General features: G+C 40.8%; 2 pseudogenes; both read right to left on the bottom strand.

Moving 5' to 3' along the window:
• Window positions 1-3,520: 3,520 nt before the first annotated feature.
• Window positions 3,521-4,381, bottom strand: LOC116135806 (annotated as a pseudogene).
• A 4,177-nt stretch (window positions 4,382-8,558) lies between these two features.
• Window positions 8,559-19,014, bottom strand: LOC116135805 (annotated as a pseudogene).
• Window positions 19,015-19,381: the final 367 nt, after the last annotated feature.

Raw genomic sequence — 19,381 nt, 5'->3', positions numbered from 1 at the left:
TTGTAATATTCAGTAGATAAAGTGATAAACAATAAAACGGCAGAGTCCAAAGCCTAATCAAACCAAAACGCTGGCCGCATGTTATAGGCTTATAGCTACCACTTACCAAACGATCCAACCCACGAAGATTATTTTAAAAAAACACCAGTTCAACTATTCTACCTAAGTTAAAAACTTGAAGTTTAGTGAAAATCAGCTGAGTCCTCATATTTTTAAATGTGATATTTGATCCAAAACTTATGGGATAGTAAGTTATAGCCTTTGAAGTTTGCTGAAAGTCCACTCAGTCCTCAGATTTTAATATCTGATTCTTTTGATCCTAAACTTATGGGATAGTACTAGTAGTGCTGTACGAGTTTACGTATAAATATGTGCTTCCGAGCCCCCCCTAAAATTTGAAACGTACTTATCACCCTTTGTATTTCGTCTTATTAAGTTGTGCCTCTATTAAAAAACTTAATTTAGTTGCCTTTTTTTTTTTTTTCTTTTTTAATTTTCTTTTATAGCATTTCAATTTTATTATCATCTCTATATGTATTTAAATATTGTTTAACTTTTTCTTGGACATCAAATTACTATCAATCTTTAAAATTTAAAATTTTCGTACTTCTAATGTGCACTCTATAACGAACAAATTTTGGGTTCTACCAATTTATATGTTTTCTTTTAAGATATGAGATTATTTGTTTGAAAGGTTATGTATTTTCCTTGTACTCAAACAATTTGTTATTTAAATCTTTTGACATAATTTGGACAAAGTATAATAATAGATTACGATGAGAAGGAAGCAAATATCACTATCCTTTTATGGATTAAAATTTCACTTTTTGAAACTTGAAAACCGAGTTTTACTGTGACCAAACTTGAAGGACTGATATGTTAACTCACTCTCCCTATAGAACGTAAAAAAAAAAAAAAAAAAAAAAAAAAAAAAAAACTATTTCGATCGTTCTCTTGAAGAAGGTCTGTTATGGGTGCTGAACTATTTTCTTCAACGGCAAGACAATCGCTTGGTTTATTTTTTCAGAGAAAATTATCTGGAACTTCTATTTCCTTAATAAATGGTGCCAGGCAAATTTTGCTATGATAAATAAAATTTAATAAACAATTAAGCCTAGGACGAAATGAAACAGACCTGAAATTGCGATGTCAAAGCCGAATATGAGGCCACTTCATGCAGCGACGATGCAGGTGAGGACAACTGAGGCATGTTCCTGGGCCGTTTAAGTTTTTCATGCGTATTTCTTATTTTATTTAGAGTCTATTCTCATTTTGTAATTAGTCAACAGTTAAGATTTCTTCTTTTTAATTAATTTAGATTTTATTTCTTTGTTTAATTGGGAGTCTTGTTAAAGTTGGTTGTCACCACTATATATAAACATATTATTCATTTCTTTTGAGGATATATAATGATTTTTAATATTTTCTTCAAATTTTACAAATTAAGTTTTTGTGATTGAGACTTATTTATCAACCTCCTAAAAGTATTGTTCGAGTGTTAGCCTTGTTTTTATGCTAATTCACTGTGTCAAGTGGAGGAGAAAATGAAGAAGAAAACAAAGATAAAGAGAAAAAAGAGGAGAAAGAACAAGAAAAAAATAAGGGTTTTATGAAAAGTATGGTAAAAAGTCAAAATTATCCTTTAAAACTGAGTGGCTCAAGCTCGAGCTGGAGCTGCACAGGTAATGGAGCATAAACTGATACAGAGTAGGATTATTAGTAGTTTAGTCAGGATGTTATAATTAAAAATTTGAAAAGAAAAAATAAATAATTCTTTCATTATGCTTTCAATGACAAGTAATCCAGCTAACATTACACTCTTTCTTGAATCATCGATCATGTCCTCAAAAGTCAAACCATAAACTCTCTGCCTTCACACAATTAATTTCCTTAACAACGAAACATAGACTGTGTATAACTGATTCACCACCAATCTCCAAAAATTATAAGAAATGTTAAAAAATTCTTGACAATAATACACTATGTTAAACCCTAAATATGGCCAATGGTCCTAGAGGGGGGTGAATAGGAATAAAATAAATTATAGCAGAGTAAAAACTATCAATACAAGTAATAGCAAATGATGAGTTTAACAAATTTATAGTCAATAAATAAACTCAACAACCAATAAATGACAAACTTAATGTTAATGTAAATGAGCAATAAAGATACCCAAATCAAAATAATAAATGCAATGAACTTATGAGTAATAATTAAGTGTAATGAATGTATGAACAAGAGTAATAAAGAAGTTAATAGAGATAAATACTCAAAGATTTATAGTGGTTCGGAGCTATATCCACAAGTCTCCTATATCCACTTCTTCAAGACAACCTCCTTGAAGTTCCACAAGAATTGGGTTGCGCCAAATACAATAGTTTTACAAGATTTTGCCACACACACTTAGATTTACAGGATTGCACTTAGTTTTACAGGATTTCACCACTCAAGTTGTAATCAAAGTGTTTTATGAAGTATTGCCTCTTCTTTATAGGCTTATACACACAATAAGAATAGAGATACTCTCAAAAGATTTACAAAATGAGTACAATGAGAATAAGTGATTTGAATTTTGAGATTAAAGGATTATATGGGAATGATATCTGATTTGATATGACTCTTCTCTACCCTTTGGCATAAAAATCTTGAGTTTTTATATCCCTTCAAAGAGTTAGTCATTGCTTCATTTAATGTGTCTCTGATAAAGCCTATGGAACCCAGATGACATAACTGCAAACAGTTGTTCCTGACAAAACGGATAAATTTTCTTAGATCTAGGGTTTCTGGAATGGACGTTCCACCACGCAGAACGGTCGTTCCTTTTTTGATACATGAGTTTTGACTTGATTGACTTCGGAAAATAGTCAAGAGTGCGAAGGATTCTTATTTTGAATATCTTGACTTTTGACTTGAATGGAACGGTTGTGCAGGTGCCACACATTTTGGCAGGGTGATGAACAGCCATGGGGAATGATGTCATGCAATGCAACATGTTCATCTGGGCAGTTTTCTTCAATTGAATAATTGTGCCTTGATCTTGCACAGTCATACCTCTTGAAAAATCTGCATACGCACGATCATACCACCTAACAAGTCTATTTTAGTTTGGTTATGATTTGTGTCATAGCTTAGCATATTTTGGTTAGTAATCAATCAAACTTCTTAGATAGTTTTGGCACATCAAAATATATATGAGAGATCAACACACTACAACAACTTCATCGTCATTGTATATATTTCAATTGTCATTGATTTGGGCTGATTGTGATTTGTGAAGATGGGAATGGTTCTGTGATTCTCTGCAATTTATCATTGGCGGAAAAATGAGATGAACATACCATTGCCCAGAAAATTTTGGGTCGTGCCACTGTTCAAGACCCTAGATTACTCTTAGATACTATGTAGATTCTTCTGATATTGTACAAAAACTTGAATTCTTAGATAAACATCAAACAGTAATTAACTTTTTAGTTGCAGATAAAAGAACTTGTTATTTCACATATGTATGTAACAGGGTAAGCTAAGAGCTAATTGATTTGATAACCTGAATCAACTTCTCTATGTTGATACAAGAAGACCCACCTTCCTTAATAATATCACCAGCCAGCCTTGTAAATTTATTAGCTGATTCCATGATTTCTTCTCTTTTATTAACCATCAGTTCTCATACTACCTATTGATCTATCACACGTGTTCTTCATAATAAATCCAATTTTCCAAACTTCACTCACACACCTACTATTAACCGTTGGTCAGCAATTTTTGGCCAACAAATCATAGGCACTCCATCGACAATACTCTCTAACGTTGAGTTCCATACTTCCATCCACCGCGTGTCAAAAACCCACCAATGGCTGGGTGCGAGAGGACCTCCTCTTGCGGCGCCCAACTAACGATGAACCCTCTTTCCTTGGTTGCCTTTTCCAGCTCCATTAGAATATGACCATTATTGGCATCACCAATCAAATCAGGTCGTATGACCCATAAGAATGATTTTTCACTCTTAAATAAGCCATGCCAGAATTCCAAGATCTGGTCCCGAGTGAGCCTTATCATGCTCCCAAAACCAACATATAATACTGAGCTTGTCGGTTGAGAATCAAGCCACGTCAGACATTTTTTGTCATCTTCCCATAAAATACCGTTGGATGAAGTTGAAGGTGAAGAGTATTGATGCGTGACTTGAAACTTGAAAGCATGTTTGAGGACCAATGGCATAAATTTTGTTGAAGAAAGAACCCAGTCTAGTTATCATAGGGGCTTCAATTTCATTTAAAGTATAAGACCAGAAGCTCGAGAAGGCAGAGGTTTCTCTAATGAATGTTGGAGTTGTCGACTACTTCAGCATTAATGGGTAACGGAGATGCACTCGGGGGAACATGGTAGACTGCAAACCTGTGAAGACTCCTATGACTTTGGGAGTGAAATTGCCTACTGATCAGTATCCTAAGTCTGAGGAAGATGCTGAAGAAATGACACATGTGCCTTATGCGAGTGCTGTAGGTAGTTTGATGTATGCCATGGTGTGCACGCGACCCGATATTGCACAAGCAGTGGGAGTTTTGAGTCGCTTTATGTCAAATCCTGGTAAGGAGCATTGGAGTGTTGTAAAGAGGGTTCTTAGATATCTTCGTGGGACCTCGGATTTATCATTATGTTATGGAGGCATGGCGACTGGGGATGAGCTAGATGTGCTAGGGGTTTTTGTGATGATGTATGGGGGCGTGATCTCGATAGTAGGCGTTCCACAAGTGGGTTGTATCTCTTATTTGGTGCTGCTGTTTGTTGGATGAGTAAGGCAAAGTACTGTGGCTTTGTCATCGACTGAGGCAGAATACGGGCATTGACACATGCTGGCAAGGAAGCTATGTGCTTCGAAATTGAGTTTAGATCTGGCTTCAAGCTTGATGCTGTAAGATTGGATGTGACAATCAAGGGGCTATTTACTTAGCCAAGAATCCTGCCTTCATTCGCGATCAAACACATTGACATACAATACCATTTCATCAGGCAAAGGTGGAGAAAAATTGGTGTTGTAGAGAAGGTTGATACACTTGTTAATGCTGCAGATTTTCTTATCAAGGTTGTGACTTAGCAAAGTTTACATGGTGTGTATGAGATAGGCCTTCATTGTGTGAAGTATTCGCCAAGTGGAAAATGTTGGAGTTGTCGACTACTTCAGCATTAATGTAACGGAGACCACTCGGGGGTCCATGTAAGTTATTAATTCTTTTTTGGGTTGGGCTTAGGAATAGGAATCCTGTAAAACTAGGTTTAATCTCTTAACCTGTATATAAACATACTTTTCTCTTGTTATGTGCGTGGAACAATTCATTCATTGTAAACGAGAGAGGTGAGGCATTGCAATAATATGACTCAGCTGGACGTAGCCCACATTGTGAACCAGGGTAAATCGCGCGATTATTTTCTTTGTTTACTGTTTGTTTTGTTTAACTATTATTATTTTGTTCCTGTGCTTCTCTATTTCGTTCAATGAAGAACTGCATATAGGGTCATCGGCTTTTTCAAATCTACAAAGCCTGGAAGATCTCTCCGACGAGGAATATTTTCTAGCCCAGGAATGCAAGAAATAGGCTTGTCAAGGTTTTCATCTGCAATTACAATGGACCCTGGCATCACTATTTTTTTATCAAATATTTTTCTCAATGAAAGCTTTTTATTTGATAAGGAAACATATATACCATTAATAAAAAAGATCTTGGTTGGGTAATTTATTGGGCTATTATTACCATTATCCTGGTGCTTTCCACCATGTCAATCCTTATAACAATAACTGAAAGGTTTGTAATATCCTAAATATTACATAGCATATTCCTCAATGAAAAGATTAGGGTACGATAATAACTACAAAGTTACCGGCCACTCACATCCCCGTTTATATAACCCCTTAAAATAGATGTTTTGTTGCATTTTGAATCTGGTCCCAGGTATGTAGAGTTTATGAATATCTAATAAATTGTATCAATTTAAATATTGTGTATTTTAAGTTTATATTCTAATTATATGTCCTAATTGTGTATCATAAATTGAAGAGACTATAAATGATAATATGAAATAATAACAATACTCGCCTCCAAATGGAACTTCCCTTCTTCATAAGCTTGGAAAGATGGATATAATCCACAAGCAATGAGCACTGTAAGTTCGAAAAGTAATGTAGGAATTTCAAAACTCTTCAGCAACATCAATGGCAAAACAATATACCACTGCTATTACGCACGTTGGAGCTGGAACGGTCCCTTTTCCTCTTTAAGTGAATTCAACGACTCACGCAAGGCCTGCTTGAACAAAAACCTATTGAAGAAAAGCAATTTTTTAGCGTATAGACCGGAACGTGGGTGATCGGCGAAAGACCATCAGATATATAGACTAACTGAAACTTGGGGAAAAGCATTACAGAAGGCGGATATGTCAGTGTTGTGCAGGAGAGGATCGTGATTGTGATCTGAGTTTACGAAGGTGACTTGAAAACCGCACGGCTAAGAAGCGCTAGACTCAGCATGGACTTGTTGTAGCCCTGTGCTGGGTAGGGCAACAAGAGCACGTGAGGAGCAACATGCATTTTCTCCATTTTTTTCGATGCGTCTGTGAGGATCTTTTGGGGAGTGAGCAGAGTTTTCAATGCCAAGAGAGATTTTAAACTTTGGAATAAAACAAGTCACGTTAGAACTTAAAGCAAAGAGTGAGGATGAATTGACTTTAGAATTAAACAATGCAGCTTCAAATAAAACTTTGCGACAATTAATTAGGGCATAAGATTCGATAAACAGCAGGTTATGTAATTTGTTTTATATATCTTTCATGAATTATCGGTGTTGTCCCGCAGCAACCAAAGAAACATAAGGTACTCAAAGTTTTCCAAAATGATGTTTTTTTTCCTGTACTCAAAAGTTTTCCAAAATGATGTTTTTTTTCTTTCTTTTATCATTGTGGGTGTCAACTTACGCGTACCTCAATTGATTCTCTAGAATAGGGATTAATAAGAGTTTCAGTGGTTATCCCTTTAGTACTGAGGAGACTGGAACTCAAGAGCTCATAAACCTCTTTTTTACTCTTTTATGATCGACTATCCACCGGTGGTTAATGATGTTTTCCAAAAATCACATGACTACTTTATGAATCATCAATATGACATTATATCCCTCCCAACCTCCAAATTAGTGAGCCTGATACTGCAACCCCACTGCACTGCACGGCACTCTGCGTCCGCACCACTGTTACAAAAGGTGGAATGCGTGCCTGAGCATTCTACCTCCCACTGAAAGTAATCCACTGTCACACCTCCGTTTGATTGATTCCTTTACGCAAGTTCAATTAGAAGCGACAAAATTACTATTTGAAATCAAATAAAACAGGACAAAATTTCCACCGGATAAGCTCAGCTATTCTCTCTTTTTCTTCTTGTATTATTCTGATTGGGTCGTGTGTATGTGGCTCAAGCTTCAGAATTAATACACTGATTTTCTTCTTGCAACCGGAGGACAAAGTATTTTTTATTTCCTATTTAAAACATATTAGATATACCAAAGAGCACATTTAAGCACCGTCAGTACAGATAGAACTGAAACTTAGGAAGCGTTACGGAAGATATGTCAAGATTGTTGTGCAGGAGACGATCATAGTTGTGATCTGTGTTTTATAAGGTACGTGAAAACCCGCATGGCTAAGAGCTCGGCCAGACTCAGCAGGGGCTGGATGTGCCCCTGCGCTGGAAGGGCAGAAGAGCACGTGAGGAACGTTTGTTTTCTCCATTGTTGCGATGGTTTCAGTGTGAAGAAAATGGTTGAATGTTGATGAGATAATTAAAAACTTCGAAATATAAAAACAAGGCGGTTGGAAGCTTGATTTAACAATGAATTGAAGTTTAGAATCAAATAAATTAATGCATTAAACAACGGGTTTTGTTGTCACACCTTAACTGCTTTGGTTATGACATTTCTTAGTGTTTTATCTGACTACAACCAAAACAAAATGTTAGACAAAACGTTGTTCTCAGAAGTCCAGACCACCATTAAAACAGAAAGTGGTTTCCTTCTTAATTGTAACTTAGGAACGCAGACCGATTATTTTTTTAGTGTTTTTAATATTTTTAGAATTCAGGGAGGTCACGCTGAGTGAAGGGCAGGGGAAACGAAATTGCCATTGGTTATCTCTATTAATTCATCATGCTTACTCTATAAATAGTTAAACTAGGTTGTTTAAGGATGAAGAAACCATGAAGCACAAGATACAGAGCAGGATTCATGTAAAATCATGCTAGGGTTCCAAATGAAGGAGAAGAAGCCAAAGGTCAAATCATGAGATCAGTGTCAAGCGGCATACGTCGCAGCAATGTAATTCATCAGTTTTCTTGTTTGTCAAAGCAGTGTATTGAAGAAATAAGTTTCCGTTTTAAAGTAGAGTGACATGTATAGCTTATATCATCAGAAAATGACAGCATTCAAGTAACACAGTTTCTGGGCAGATTGTTCTTACATCACACAAAAAACTTGAATAGTAGCTAAAATCAAATGTAATTAACATTACATACCTGTGAGCTAAGAGCTCATTGATTTGATATCCTGAACAGCTTTTCTAAGTTTGATAACAGAGGACCCGCCTTCCTTAATACTATCACGAGCCAACCTTGAAAGTTTATCAGATGATGCCATGAACTGGTCTCTCCTATTATCCATCAGTTCTCTAACTAATTTCTCAACCTCATCTATCACAAATGTCCTTCATATCAAATCCATTTTCCAAACATCACTTACACACCTACTGTTAACCTGTTTCAGCTACTTTTGGCCAACAATCATAGGCACTCCAGCAACAATACTCTCTAACGTCGAGTTCCATCCACTGGGGGTTAAACCCCCCAATGGCTGGGTGCACAACGACGTGCTCTGGGGAGCCCAACTAACTATTAACCCTCTTTCCTGGTCTCCCTTTCCAGCTTCATCAGCAAATGACCAAAACTGGCATCTCCAACAATCAGGTCGGATCTTAAGACCCATAAGAAAGATTTTCCACAGTAATTAAGCCATGCCAGAACTCCAAGATTTGTTCCCGAGTGAGTTCTATCAGACTCCCAAAACTAACATATAATACAGATATTGACGGTTGAGAATCAAGCCACTTCAAACATTTTTTGTCCTCTTTCCACAAATTACGTTGGATGAAGTTGAAGATGAGAGTTGTCATTGATACGTGACTTCAAAGCATGTAGGGGACCAATGGATAAATTTTGTTGAAAAAAGAACCCAGCTAGTTATCATAGGAGCTCAATTTCATTAAAGGTGTTAGTATAAGACCGGAAGCTCGAGTACACGCAGAGGTTTCTTTAACAAAGAACTGCAAAACAGGTCATCGCCTTTTCGAATCTACAAATCCCTGGAAGATCTCTACGGCGAAAGAACTTTTTCTAGCCCAAATGCATGAAATGGCTTCTCAAGGTTTTCATCTGCAATAATTCAAGAAAATTAAGATTTTCAGTTAACTATATATAGGATTCCCAATGGTATCAGGGTAGACTATCGAGCTTTAATTTTGGCAAAAAATTAGCCCTCACCTGGAAATGGAACTTCCCCTTCTGCAAAAGCTTGGAAAGATGAAAGTAAGTCCACACGCAATGAGCACTGAAAGTTCGAAAAGTAATAGTAGGAATTTCAAACTCTTCTGCAACATCAATGGCAAAACACATAATACCATCGGCGATTATGCGCTGGAGTTGGAACGGCCCTTTCTCCTCTTTTAAGTAAATCAACAACTCACGGAACGCCGGCTTGGACACAGCCCTAGTGAGCAAAACAAATCTATAAGTTACCGAAACGTGGGTGATGGGCGTTAGACCATCAGGGATAGACCCTGAACTGAAATTTAGGAGCGATTATAGAAGGATATGTCAATGTTGTGTAGTAGACGGCATGATTGTGATCTGGTTTACGAAGGTGACTTGAAACCCCTCATGGCTAAGAAGCTCGGCTAGATTCAGCATGGGCTTGATGTGGCCCGGGCTGGGAACGGCAAGAAGAGCACGTAGGAACGTATGTTTGCTCCATTGTTGCGAGGGTTGTGAGGAGCTTTTCGGGAGTGGAAACTGTGTTTCAGGGACAAGAAATGGTTGAATGGCGACGAGAAGTTTTTAAATTTTCTGTAAAAGAAAAACAGAACTGAATAAAAAATAAGACAAGTTGGAAGCTCGATGCAATATCTGCAACTTCGCATGAAGTGAAGATTTGCAATTTGCGATTAAATTAACACTATCAATTAGTTTTTTATTTTCCCTTCCGAACTTTTGACCCACGAGAAGATAACGTAAGTTCATCAATTTCCAATTCTATATTTTTATGATCACTAAATTCAAAAAGGAGTATTATGTTCAAAAGACACTTAAATGTTATGGTGATTACGAATGTTTTTTTATTGGCTTTCCGGATACAAACTACTTTAAGATTATTTACCATATTTATATTTACTTGAAATATTAGGTTTGTAGATATTAATTCGGTATGCTTAACTAGTTTAAACTCAGAGTTTTAAAGAAAAATTAGAAGATTGTAAGTCATTTGGCATTTGGACCGGGTCCAAAAACCTAACCCAAAATCTAGTCCTAGCAAGCTTGGTCCCAAACTGGACTAAGCAAGGAGGAGGGCTCGCTCCCTCCACTGGGCCCTCCTCCAAGGCCCGGACCCAAACCCTTTTGGTTTTTTTTAGCCCTCTGGATAATTATTAAAACCCCTTATAAATTTTGAAATAAACAAAATTGTAAAGGTTAAAATAATTTTACGAAATTAAAAAATTTGCATTTAATAACTGTTGGCTGGGCGGCGCGCTGGGGGTGTGTAATATTTTATAGTTTAAGAGGGTTGAAAGATGAAATGAAAAAGAAGAGGAAGAGTTTAGTTGACTCGATTTCAGAAAGAGGTGTACGTGAACTTCTAGCAAATGAATTCTTCGCACTAAGCATTAGAAGCCCAAACTCACGGCCCAAAGGTTCTAAATGGGCATGTCAACTTAAAAACAACCTGACTTTTGATCTAGGAGGAATTACAAGGCTGGTAAGATATCAACAGAAGACTCATTTTAAGCTAGACCTTTAGGGTTATTTTCGGGCCGAAATCCATTTTTTTCGTTGTTTTGAGGCCGTTTAAGTTCTGTGCATATTTCCCATTTTATTTAGAGTCCTTTCTTATTTTATAATAGTCAACAGTTAGTTATTTTTTTTTTTTAATTAATTTGGATTTTATTTCCTTGTTTAATTAGGATCAGGGTTGGTTGTCACCACCATATATAAACATATTCGTTTCTTTTGAGGATATATAATGATTTTTAATATTTCCTTCAAATTTTACGAATTAAGTTTTTGTGATTGAGACTTGTTTATCAACCTCTTAAGGTATAGTCGAGTGCTAGCCTTGTTTTACGCTAACTCATTGTGTCAAAAGGAGGAGAAAATGGAGAAAACAAAAAAAAAAAAAAAGAGAAAAAAAAAAACAAAAAATAAGGAGAAAAATAAGAAAAAAAATAGGTTTTATTGAAAAGTATGATATAAAAGTCAAAATTATCCTTTAAAACTGAGGGGCTTGAGCTCGAGCTCGAGTTTCAAAGTAATGAGCCTGAACTGAAACTGTAGAATTATTAGTTGGTAGTCGGATGTTATAATTAAAATTTTGAAAAGAAAAGAATAATATTCTTTCATTATGCTTTCAATGACAAGTATCTCTACATTACTCTCTTTCTTGAATCACAATCTGTCTGTTATGCCTGGAAATAGCTGACGCAGCCCATCAGCATAATGATCAAAGTCTAGGCAGTCCTACAGCCGTTCAGGCCGGCCACGTCGCATGCTGCATGAGCCATGTTCCTGCCAGTGCAGTGGGTGCGCGCCAGACTGACAAGAGGCTGGAGGCCATCCACGTGTCCAATCCTCCATGAACCAAGGCAATCACGCAAGTAGGTGAACAACGGGATGCAAAGAAGATTTGCACGGTACTTGACCCTTTTACAGATTCAGTAATCATTACCTTAATATCCCACTATAAATAGAGAATTTCTCCCGTTTGTGGATTTGCTCATTTTCACTCTTCATTAGCTATCTTCTCGCTGTAATAGCTTACTCTCTCTCTCTCTCTCTCTCTCTCTCTCTCTCTCTGTATTCTCAATACTCTATAAGTCAGTCGCTAAGTCTGACCTAATCTTTCAAATATAATACAATATCGTGGACGTAGGATTTGCTTATTTAAGAATCCAAACCACTTAAACATTGTCTTTCCACCATTTACATTCCAATCCCCCATCACGTGTGTCTCTGGGCCAGCTTAACATTTCACATGTGTATTTAATTGGTGTCAAAATCACGCATCAACGTTTGACGCTAGAAGAGGGCCTGATTTAGTATTCATCCTTAATCAGGAGAATCTCTGCTAATGGTCCTACTGCTAATGGCTCGCCGTCGAGCCTGAGCGAACCATCATGGTGCTGGAGGAATCCCCTAGGTACAAGAGGACACTTCTCCCGAGGTGCCCTCAGTTCCACAAAATGTCACGAAGGATATCCCTTCAAGCTCACAACTTGACCATATCGTCATGAGCTACTTGGAAAGGTTCAACAATACTCTCCAAACGGTTAACTAAAGGTTGACCGTTTGGACCGGCATGCCACCCGAATCAAATGGGGCAGTGCAACCGCCAAAACCCTGCAAGTCGCACGAAAGTGCGGAAATGGTGATAGCTCATGCCGCGTCGCCTACGCGGGTCAAGGAAAGGTAGCAAGTGGCAACAGCGGCCTAAGGGCTCCAGGGCCGCAAACACCGACCACATCTCGAGTAGAATACCCGTGGCATTAAGGCTCGATGAAAAGTCTCATCCCGAGCCATCCATGCCACGTCGCATACACTCCCAAAAAGTCTAGGCGAGGCGATTCTCATCACTGCCGATAAACGATCCTGATCGTCATCATGCGAGAGGTTCTCACACTTCGCGGGGTGGTTCGTACCACCGCGGAGGTCGTGAAAATTCCTCTGCACCATTCATCGCCATCACACCCTCTAGCCAGCGAGTGTCAAGGCAATCGAACTACCGGCCAGGCGAAGAGGAATCTAACCTCTAAACTTTCCTCAACTCATCACGAGGGTCGAACTCGCATGGGGGAAAACAATCCCCGATACTCCGCTGCCTCATTTAAAGAGCTACAGCGAGCTTTAGATAAGCTAAAAGCTCAGCAAAATGAGCAAGGGCAGGTTGCAGCAGCGTCTCCTTTTTCTCCAGCGGTATTAGCCGCCCTTCCCATCAAGATTAGAATGCCGATATGCGGCGTTTGATGGAAATTCTTATCCCAGAATCACTTGTATGAATTCAACGACTTGATAGAGCTTCACCAGGTTTTAGACTTGGCGAAGTACCGTTGTTTGGCAGTAACCCTAACCTCTCATGCCAAACACTGGTTTAGGTCGCTTCCAGTGGGATCGATCAGCTCGTGGCCTCAGATGACACGATGTCCTGAGACACTTCCAAGCAAACCGAAAGTTCTCAATGCCTTTAAGGTACCTCGCAACATAGGCAAGAGAGTGATGAATCCCTCCAGTTTATATCGATCGATTCCACAGGGAGCTTAATAGGTATTCACACTCCTAAAGTTTGTTCGGACTCTTATCATAGCGGAGTTCCCCCACAGACGACCTGTGGAAAGAGCACAGGCTGAGAATGATGTTTCCCTCACCCGCTTCTACAACCTTGCGAAAAAGTACCCTCCGTATTGAAAACTTCGTGGTTGCGCTCCACCGCCATGACCTCGGCGCTTCAGGTAGTACACCTGGTCGAGGGGAAAGTGGAGAGTTTGATCGCAGATGGGTTAATGACGTCAACGAAAAGGAAGAAACCACAGTTCGAGCCCAAAAAGTCTTATGCTTTAGTTCCTCGTCGCGATCACAATGAATCAGTATACCCTTTGAATGTATCAATATCGGCTATTCTTGACAAGTCAAGAAGTCGCCTGCTCAAAGAGCCTAGCCCATGAAAATCCCCCATTAGCCACCGATGAGTGTCGAGCTCTCAAACGCAATCAAAGACCTCATCAAACAGGGCCATTTCAAAAGTATATTGATGACTCCACTCCCGTACAAGAGAAAAATCAAGGGGAACCAGGAAAGAAACGTCGTGATCGCAAGGGTATCTGTAGCGTCAGAGTAATCTTTGGAAGACTAGCCCAGGAAAGATACGCTCGCCGGCACCACACGACCCCATCTGTGATGAACTGACGCGGCGACCCCCAAAGGTTCGCAAGGAGGGAATTACCTTCTCCGAAAAGGACGCAGTCTGATTACATCATCCCTATGATGACGCTCTCATGATCACGCCTAATAGGGCGTTTTGATGTCCACAGAATGTTGGTGGACAACGAAAGTGCTGTGAACATCCTGTTCCGACAGCTTTTGAAAGATAAATTTGGATAAGCTGACCTAAAGCCTGCCTTGTCCCCCTTACGGTTTTACAGGGGACCACCTGATCCCCAAAGAACGATCTCGCTTCCAGTCACGCTGGGTGACTCTAGAGGGACCAAGTAACTGAATTCTTATAGTGGTTGCCCGTCCGCTTTCAAAGGCTCCTGGGGTGACCTCTTGAGAAACTTCAAAGCGGTCACTTCGATATACCATCTCAAGAGAGTTCCCCACCCCGACGGGGATAGGGGAAGTAAACGGATCTCAGCGCGCACTCGCGGCTGCTATGTAAGGGCAGTACAATGGCTGCAAAGGGAAAGGCATCTTGCGCGCATTCCCAAACAGGCAATGGCGATCAGCCAGTCGAACCCACGGCCGGCCCAGCTAAGGATAATATGGATCCTCGTATTCAGGAACCTTCTAGTGGGCCAGTTGAGGATCTATCTTAGCTGTTGGTCGACCAGAGCGAGCCAGCAGAGTGTTGAGGAGTGGAGCAATCTCAACCCTCAGCTCGCCACTGAATTGACCAGCTTCCTGAGAGAGAATATCTATGTGTTCGCATGGTCGAATGCAGATTGGTCAGGATCAGCCCCATATATTTGCCATGCCTTAACATGACAGTGAAGCCAAGCCAGTCTGCCAAAGAGAAGAGCGATGGATCGTGAGCGATATGCTGCCTTGAAACTTGAGGTAGATAATCTCCTTCGGAATGGATCCATCTGAGAAACGCTCTATCCGACTGGGTTACCAACCCGTTCTAGTGAATAAACCCAACGGCAAGTCAGACCTGTGTCGACTTCACCGACCTCAACAAGGCATGCTCGAAGATAGTTTTTCCCTGCCCAGGATCGACCAGCTGGATGCCACCTCCGGCACGAGTTGTTGTTTTTATAACGTGTACTCGGATACAATCAAATTCTGATGTACCACTAGACGAAGAGCATACCTCCTTTGTTACAGATCAAAGCTGTATTGCTACAAGTTTATGCCCTTAGCCTCAAGAATACAGCGCAACTTACCAGCGGCTGGTTATCGGATGTTCTCTGAGAGATTGGGAATCGATAGGGTCTATGTAGATGATTGTAGTCAATTTGCTGTGCTTCAGATCACATAGCGCATCTCGCTGAGATATTCGACATCCTCTGAATATAGAATAAAGCAAACCCTCTCAAGTGCTCATTCGAGTGTCTTCGGAAAATTCCTGGGATAAATGGTAACCAAGGAGAATAGAGATCAACCCCAAGAAAATCCAAGCTCTCCTCGATATAAAGCCCGACCAACAAAAAAGTAGTTATGACCCTCAATGGGTGAATAGTGGCACTCAGTCATTTTATCGAGAGTAACAGATCCTGCTTGTCATTCTTGAATGTACTAGGCCAAAAAAGTTTGAATGGACTCCTGAGTGCGAACAGGCATCCAGAGTATTAGAACACCTCGGAAAGCCACCTCTTCTATCCAAACCTCTCCCACAAGAGATTCTCTCCTGTATCTATCCGTCTCTTAGTTCGCAGTCAGTGCAGCCTTGTTTGAGAAGAGAATAGGGTCCAATGCCAGTGTATTACGCGAGCAAGCGTCTGTTGGATGCCGAGATGCGTATCCAGAAATGAAACGATTATCCTATGCCTGCTGATCGCTTCCAGAAAGTTGCGACCTTACTTCCACACCCATATGAATCCGGTGATGACCAATTACCTGCTCAGGCAGGTCCTCCAGAAACTAGAGGCATCGGGTAAATTGCTTAAACAGGCCATGGAATTCAGTCGGTTTGATTGAAGTACAGACCAAAAGCAACCATAAAGGGCAGCCGGTTCGATTTCATATCAGAATTCTCATATCATCCACGAATGAGTCGGAGCAATAGTGCAGCGAAGTCATTCAGGAAATTGCCCAAAATCTTCGACCTGGAGCCTCTACGTTGATGATTTTTAAACAGAAAGAGAGCCGGGGTAGGTCTCCTCCTTTAAGTCCCGAAGGGACTGCATTCATGGCATTCTCCGTTCGATTTTAGGCGACCATAATGAGGTCGAGTATGAAGCTCTACTCGCTGGACTGCGGTTGGCTAGAGAAATGGTTTAACCACAATCAGCATCCACAGCGACCCATGCTGGATCGTTAACTGATTTTGGGAGTACCAAGCTAAGGAAGAAAACATGATCAACTATCTAGAAGCTAAGGCCACGCTCGAGTCGTTCAAGCACTTCACCATCAACACGATTTCTAGATAGCAACTCTGTGGCAGATACACAGAAAGCATTCATGTTCGTTCATTGAGACCCCCAGTGTTAGCCCATCGAATAGGCCATATATAACGAATCAGTTTCCTGGATGACCCCTATTATTCAGTACTCCGAGATGGACCTTGCCTAATGACAGTCGAAGCAAGGACCCTGCAACAGAGCTACTCCTTACACACTCATTGGAGACCGCTATACAGAGGGGTTTAGCGCCCCTCCCCCATGTGTAACCAGCGAAGAGGTAAATTACATCATGAGGGAGATAAATAAAGGGATTGTGGTATCACACCGCCGCACGATCTCTCACCAACAAAGTTGTTCGTCAAGGGTACTACTGCCCCTAATCCAAGAAGACACCCACAACTTTGTCAAAAGGTGTGACAAGTGCCAGCTTCATGAAATACCGCGAACTCCTTCCCACCAACTGATAACCATGACCGCCCCTAGCCTTCTCCATTTGGGGAATCGATCTTATTGGTCCCATGCCAATTAGTAAAGGGGAGCAAGTATGCCGTGGTGTGTGAATTACTTCACCAAGCGGGTCGAAGCAAACGTTAGCCGCGATCACGACCAAAAAGTCAGGACTTCGCTTCAAAAACCTTGTGTGTCGTTATGGGATTTCTCATACTCTCATCTTAGACAATGGTAAAAGATCGACAACGAGAGTTCAAGCAACTTTGTGATGAGCTATGATTCATAAAAAATGTGCCCAGTCACAAGACCGCAGCAAATGGCCAAGTTAAAGCGGTCAACAAAACCATAAAGCACACTCTTAAGGCCAAACTTGGAGTAACCAAGGGGATTTGGTTGACGACCTCCCAAAGTCCTATGGGCATACAAGACAACTCAGAGAACTCTATCTCAGAAACCCCTTTTGCTAGCTATGGATGCGAAACGAGTCCCTGTGAGGTAGGAACCGTTCACTTCAGAGAGACCTGACAACGAAGCCGACAATAAGCGTTTATGCACGCAATTCTGGATTTTGTTGAAGAACATCGCAGCAAGGCTCAGCTAAGAATAGCAACCTAACAGCAATGCGCAAAAAGGTTTTTCGATTCTAAAGTCAGAAGAAGAGACTTAGGTCGACGACCTTGTTTTGAAAGAAGTTCTTCTCGTACTAGAGAACCAAGTGCAGGAGTTTTGGACCGAACTGGAAGGCCCATACCGCATCGCAAAGTAATAAGATTGAGGACTTACCATCTCAAAAGGCTAAATGGTTCCGAAGTACCCCGCTTGGAATGTTGAGCATCTCCGGCCATATTATCAGTAATTCGAACTCAATTATTTCCTTGTAAGGTCGTCTTAATTTTGCAATCTTTGTTAGAGTGTACAATTCTTTTCATTTGTAATCATTCTCCCATGTATACAATTCTGTTCATATAAACTTGTACCAATATATTATAAATAGTTAAATCATCTCATATGTAAGAATGCGGAAATTGTAAATACTCATGAAATTGTGAAAAGCAATATCTTTATTTATGAAAAGGGAAAGTGATAAGCATAAAGGGAGAGAAAACAAGAGAAGCGGATCATTGATCCTATCCCCAGGCTTTTGGCCGCTGATCAGACGCAGGCTCTCTGGAACGAACTAGGTTGTTCCTCTTCCGGGCAGGTCCCCGAGCCCGTTCCTCAGCTTCGACCTGCGCCATGGAAGCAAGCTCGTTCCGATACTCGTCAGGGGGTCAGCAGATCCATCTAGGATTCCTCGAAAGAAGGGCAAAGATGACTGAATCGTCCATTCTACAGCCCTATTCTTGATCTCTGCCTCTTGCTGTGCATCTCTGCAGTTAGCAAAGTGATGGGCCTCGAGTAAAGTGGAGCTCGACCTCGAGCGCTGAACGCTGCTTTTCAGTTATCTCTCCACAGCTCGCCTCTTTCCCTCTCTGCTTGCATGGCCGCTTAGAGGTCGTTTGCAGTGCTGGTCTTTCTCGCACCTCGCTGGTGAGTCTGGCCACAGTCTTCTGGAGGTCCTTCACCTCCTCGCTGCTCTTCTCCACTCGGACTTCTGAAAGCCCATTGCGCGAAGTGCATCATCCCTTTCGAACAAATGTGCTCTGCCTAACAATGGACGAGTACATGTCTGCTCGCGGGCCTCTAGCTCCTGCTTAAACCGGCATTCTCTTCCATCTCCACCAATCCTCAACACCCTAAGCTGGACCTTCTGCAGGACAGGTGCATGGAGAGTAGGGCCTGCATAGCGAAAGAATAAAGTTATTTATATCGCATAAACAAATGTCCTCACAAGGGTAGCTCGTACCTGGCTCAGTTGGTGGAAAGCCGTGGTCATAGGTCCATGGTACCGAAGGCTATGAACTGCTCGAAAGCCTCCGCAAGCCGCATTCGAGCAATGCAAAGACCACCGGCTTAGTGGTCCAATAGTTTCCCATCGACTCCAGACGGTGCATGCCCGTAGCAGGTATGTCCCCCCTGCCGCTCTTTTCCGACCTCCTCCCAGGGACTTGGTCGCCTATTGTCTTACCTGCTAACCCCCGGAAGCGATGGAGATGCCGATCGCTCCCTGTTGTCCCTCCCAAGCAGAATGCTTGGTAAGGTTGTGACCTCTCGGGCTAACGCCCAAACCCTTTAGTTTGGACTCCGACTCTTCGGTCGAATCTGCCTCCTCTTTTTAGCCTCTGGGCCGTGGTTTTTTGCTTAGGCGAGCAACGCCCCAGGTCGGCGTCAGCTGTCAATTGCCCCGCCGAGGGAC

This window comes from Pistacia vera, unplaced genomic scaffold (genome assembly GCF_008641045.1).
Source record: "Pistacia vera cultivar Batoury unplaced genomic scaffold, PisVer_v2 Contig303, whole genome shotgun sequence".
Lineage (NCBI taxonomy): Eukaryota > Viridiplantae > Streptophyta > Magnoliopsida > Sapindales > Anacardiaceae > Pistacia > Pistacia vera.
Note: the sequence above shows the minus strand (reverse complement) of the source record. Positions and strands in the feature narration are given on the sequence as shown.